The 6,016-nt window shown below is 39.3% G+C and overlaps 1 pseudogene; it reads left to right on the forward strand.

Moving 5' to 3' along the window:
* The first annotated feature begins 663 nt into the window (after window positions 1-663).
* On the forward strand, window positions 664-1,422 carry LOC122442621 (annotated as a pseudogene).
* The last annotated feature ends 4,594 nt before the right edge of the window (window positions 1,423-6,016 follow it).

Raw genomic sequence — 6,016 nt, forward strand, 5'->3', positions numbered from 1 at the left:
TCTTTATGGTCCAGCTGTCACAATCATACATGACCACTGGAAAAACCATAGCCTTGACTAGATGGACCTTTGTTGGCAAAATAATGTCTCTGCTTTTTAATATGCTGTCTAGGTTAGTCATAGCTTTTCATCCAAGGAGCAAATGTCTTTTAATTTCATGGCTGCAGTCACCATCTGTGGTGATTTTGGAGTCCAAGAAAATAAAGTCTTCCAATGTTTCCATTGTTTCCCCATCTATTTGCCATGAAGTGATGGGACTGGATGCCATGATCTTTGCTTTTTGATGAGTTTTAAGCTAGACTTTTCACTCTCCTCTTTCACTTTGATATAGAGGCTCTTTAATTCCTTTTCACTTTCTGCCGTAAGGGTGGTGTCATCTGCATATCTGAGGTTATTGATATTTCTCCCAGCAATCTTGATTCCAGCTTGTGCTTCATCCAGCTTGGCATTTCTCATGATGTACTCTACATATAAGTTAAATAAGTAGGGTGACGATATACAGCCTTGATGTACTCCTTTCCAAATTTGGAACCAGTCCATTGTTCCATGTCTGGTTCTAACTGTTGCTTCTTAACCTGCATACTGGTTTCTGAGAGGTAGGTAAGGTGGTCTGGTATTCCCATCTCTTCAAGAATTTTCCACAGTTTGTTTTGATCCTCACAAATCAACAATATTGATAATATCTACCAAAATTTCCAATTGGAAGTACTATCTGGAGAGGAGAATATGATGACCAAGGTTTGAGAAAACAATTACACCTATGAATTTGATTTTTCATAAGTCTGTTGGAATCTTCATCTCTCCACAGAACACAGCCATATCACATAACTTCTCCAATCTGGGGAATGTCCTACTTGATGTTTTTGCTGAGGTTGGTTGGGCCCATTACCATTCCAGCAGCAAAGAAAAACTGCACTGTGTTTGCTAATAATCTCAATCCTGAATCCCATAAATGGCTACTGCACAATTGTAAATTAAATAAGGTGGACAAAAATGTAAGAGCCTTTAACTTGGATGGGAAAGACTTCCTACAAGGACCAGTCAGAGAAGAGTTAATGCAGCAGCTGGGACCACTGTCAAAAGAAACAAAATGCTCTATGCACATTGTCATGAATTTGATGAATTTGCCAGCAAAGGCTATTGAGTTTCTCAGCTCTTTCAAAGCACTCTTAGATGGACAGCCATGTGGCAGTGAACTCCTTCCCATTGTGCATTGTTATGTTCAGCAATGAAGTGGAACTGTGTTAGGCATCTTCTTGGAGGCATGTAGTTCAGTTCACCTAGTTGGAAATGTGGTCCCTAACAAGGAAATGCTATACATCACTTTTTGGATTACTGCTGCTATACTTTACAAGAACCATGAATGAAGACAATGATGAAGATCCACCTCTTAAACACCAGGGGACAGATAAAGATTTTTAAGAAGAAAAAACACAAATTGCTTCAGTCACTTAATTGAAAATATTTTCTCCATCTCCCCACTAGACTTTTGTGATAGTGAACTATCATTTGTATGATTTCTAATATTTTAGCATTCAGTTACTTTCGTATTGAACCCTTTTATTTTACTCTAGCTTGCTTCTCTGGTGGTCAGATGGTAAAGGATCTGCCTGCAATGCAGGAGACCCAGGTTTGATCCCCGCATTGGAAAGATCTAGAGAAGGGAATGGCAACCCACTCCAGTTTTCTTTACTTGAGAATCCCATGGGCAGAGGTGCCTGGAGGGCTATAGTCCATAGGGTTTCAGAGAGTCAGACATGATTGAGAGACTAACACACTGACAGTCAAAGGCTTTAGCACAGTCAATGCAGCAGAAGTAGATGTTTTCCTGGAACTCTCTTGCTTTTCCGATAATCCAACAGATGTTGACAATTTGATCTCTAGTTCCTCTGCCTTTTCTAAATCCAGCTGAACATCTGGAATTTCTTGGTTCACATTCTGTTAAAGCCTAGCTTGGAGAATTTTGAGCATTACTTTGCTATCCTGTGAAATAAGTGCAATTGTGAAGTAGTTTGAACATTCTTTGGCATTGCTTTTCCTTGGGATTGGAATGAAAATTGACCTTTTCCAGTCCCGTGGCCCCTGCTGAGTTTTCCAAATTTGCTGGCATACTGAGTGCAGCACTTTAATGGTCTCATGTTTTAGGATTTGAAGAAGCTCAGCTGGAATTCCATCATCTCCAGTAGCTTTGTAGTGATGCTTCCTAAGGCCCACTTGACTTCTTACTCCATGATGTCTGGTTCTAGGTGGGTAGTCACACCATAGTGGTTATCTGGGTCATTAAGATCTTTTTTGTATAGTTTTTCTGTGTATTCTTGCCACTTATTCTTAATGTTTCTGTTTTGGTTAGGTCCATACAATTTCTATCCTTTATTGTGCCCATCTTTGCATGAACTATTCCCTTGGTATCTCCAGTTTCCTTGAAGAGATCTCTAGTCTTTCCCATCCTATTTTTTCCTCTATTTCTTTGCATTGCTCACGTAAGACTTTCTTATCTCTCCTTGCTCTTCTCTGGAACTTTGCATTCAGTCGAGTATATCTTTCCCTTACTCCCTGCCTTTTGCTTTTCTTCTTTTCTTAGCTACTTGTAAAGCCTCCTCAGAGAACCACTTCAGCTTCTTGCATTTCTTTTTCTTTGGTTTGGCTTTGGTGACTGCCTCTTATACAATCTTAGGAGTCTCCATTGACAGTTCTTTAGGCACTGTATCAGATCTAATCCTTTGAATCTATTTGTCACCACCACTGTGTAATCATAAGAGATTTGATTTAGGTAATACCCAAATAGTCTAGTGGCTTTCCCTACTTTCTTCACGTTAAGCCAGAATTTTGCAATAAGGAGCTGATGATCAGAATCATAGTCAGCTCCAGGTCTCGTTTTTGCTGACTATAGAGAACATCTTCACCTTTGGCTGCAAATATAATCAATCTGATTTTGGTATTGAGCATCTGGTGATGTCCATGTGTAGAGTCATCTCTTGTGTTGTTAGAAAAGGGTATTTGCTCTGAGCAGCATGTTCTCTTGACAAAACTCTGCTAGCCTTTGCCCTGTTTCATTTTGTACTCCAAGGCCAAACTTGCCTGTTACTCCAGGTATCTCTTGACTTCCTACTTTTACATTCCAGTCTCCTATGATGAAAACAACATCTTTTTTTGGTGTTAGTCCTAGAAGATCTTGTAGGTATTCATAATACTGGTCAACTTAAGCTTCTTCAGCATTAGTGATTGGGGCATAGACTCAGATTACTGTGATGATGAATAGTTTGGCTTGTTAAGAAACCAAGATCATACTGTCATTTTTTGGACTGCAACCAAGTACTGAATTTCTGACTATTTTCTTGATTATGAGGACTATTCCATTTCTTCTAAGTGATTGTTACACATAGTAGTAGATATAATGGTCATCTGAATTAAATTCACCCATTCCAGTCCATTTTAGCTCACTGATCCCTAAGATGTCAATGTTTACTCTTGGCATCTCCTGCCTGACAACATCCAATCTACTCATGGACCTTACATTCCAGGTTCTTATGCAATATTGTTCTTTACAGCATCAGACTTTACTTTCACCACCAGACATATCCACAACAGGTCGTCATTTCGTCTTTGGATCAGCAGCTTCATTCTTTCTGGAGTAGTTAGTAATTGCCATCTGTCCATTCCCAGCAGCATGTTGGACACCTTCTGACCTGTTGGGCTCATCTTCCAGTGTCATATCTTTCTGCCCTTTCGTACTATTCTAGGGGTTCTTCCGGCAAGAATATTGGAGTGGTTGCCATTCCCTCCTCCTGTGAGCCATGTTTTATCAATGTAGCACATCATATATTCTGGTTTCCTACTGCAACTGTAACAAATTACCACAGATCCTGGAGGTAGTTCTGGAGGTCAGGAGTCCAAAATCAGCATTGCATGGGGCTAATGTCAGGGTGTTTCCTTACGGAGGTTCTAGGGGATATATGTATATATATATATTTCTTTCCAGAGGCTGTTTTCATTCCTTGGCTCATGGACCCAGACCACACTGCTTTTTCTTCTTTGTGTCCATTGTCACATCATTTGCTGTCTTTGATATTCTTGCTTCTTTATCATAAGGACCCCTGTGATTACATTGGACTTGCCTACAAAATCTAGGATAACTTTCTCACCTTAATATCTTTAACTTAATAACTTCTGCAAAGTTATTTTTACCATGTAAGATGACATATTCACAGGTCTGGACTTATTTGCTGTTGCTGTTGTATAGTTGCTAACTTGTGTCTGAGTCTTTATGATCCCACGAACTGTAGCCCATCAGGCTCCTCTGTCCATGGGATTTCCCAGGCAAGAATACTGGAGTGGGTCGCTATTTACTTCTTCAGGGCATCTCCCCAACTCAAGGGTATAACCCACATCTCCTGCACTGGCAGGCAGATTCTTTATCACTGAGCTACTAGGGAAGTCCCCTGGACATATTTTAATGACCCTTATTCTCTTAATTATAGTATGCCTGCTGACTGTCAAAGATTTACATTTATCTGTCATTGAAACTACATTCACCTCATTCCCAAAGGTCTCAAATCATTACAACACTCACTCAAAGTTCAAAATTCTATTATTTAAATATCGTGAACGCCAAAGTCCAAAATCTTTCTTTCTAAATAATCAGATAAGGGTCACATTCTCTATATGATCCAGTCCAGGGCAAGATTCCTCTACATCTGTGAACCTGTTAAATAAGACAAGAAGTTATCTGCTGCCAGAATATAGTGGTAGGACAGGCATAGATAACAGTGATGACATTTCTATTCCAAGGTTAAAAATAGAAGTAAGAAACTTGTCACTGATTCTAAAGCAATTTTGAAATCAAGTATGGTAAATTCCACTGAATTTCCAGGTGGTACAGTAGTAAAAAGAAAAAAAAAAAAAAAAAGGGCAGGCAGCCAATGCACGAGGCACAAGAGATGTGTTGGCTGGACAGGGAAGATCCAGTGGAGTAGGAAATGGCAGCCCACTCCAGCATTTTAGCCTGGAAAATTCCATGGACAAAGGAGCTTGGCAGGGTACAGTCCATGGAGTCACAAAGAGTTGGACACAACTGAACACACACACACAACACAATACATTCCATTAGGTTACAATGCATGGAAACAATCTGTGACTCACAGTTCTATACTCTGAGTCATCCTTCTGTTTCAGGAAGGACAGTGCCTGCTGGCCTCTGAGTAGTCTTATCAATCTGTTTCATACTTCTAGAATTTGAGGTGTCTGACAGTCCTTTTTTATTTCTTCCTCCTTCTGTCCCTTTTATTTGAAGTTCACAGTATTTCTGCTGGTAGAATATTCTCAAATGTTCTATCTGTGGATCTTCCATGCACCCCACAAGGATTCACTCAGTTAAAACAAAACCTCTTTCACAAATCTCCCCTGAATAATCTTATCTCTATTCTTGGCCTCTGTTAAGATGAATATTCTGATCTTTTGGTTCTTCTGAGGAACTAAGAAAAGGTTGTCCAGGCACTTCTTTTTCTCTAGAACATGCATTCTTTTTTTTTTTTTTTTTAGAACATGCATTCTTGATGATAAACATTTCCACATCCTAATTATAGCATCTTTTGCTATCCAGATAGGTTGAGAATTTCTCTGTTCATGAAGTCTTGGTTCCTTTTACTTAACATTTATTCCCTCAATTTACCTCTTACTTGTTACATTTTACTCTAAGATGCAAGAGGAAACCAGGCCACACCTTCACCAGTTTGCTGGAGAACTTCCATAGCTGTAATCCAAATTTATTTATTATGTTATACAACATAATTCAGCTAGATTTTCTTCCTCTATGTAATAAAGATCTTCTTTCCTCTAGTTTCTTCTAGTTTCCTCTAGTTTCGAATAATATGTTCCTCATTTCCTTCTGAGTCCTTACCAGCAGCTTGTTTTATGCCCATATTTTTACCAACAGTTTATGATAATTTAAATATACTCTTGGAATTCCCTGGTGGTGCAGGTGGTAAAGAATCTGCCTGCAAGGGACCTGGGTTTGATC

Source organism: Cervus canadensis, chromosome 5 (assembly GCF_019320065.1).
Source record: "Cervus canadensis isolate Bull #8, Minnesota chromosome 5, ASM1932006v1, whole genome shotgun sequence".
In the NCBI taxonomy this organism is placed as follows: Eukaryota; Metazoa; Chordata; class Mammalia; order Artiodactyla; family Cervidae; genus Cervus; species Cervus canadensis.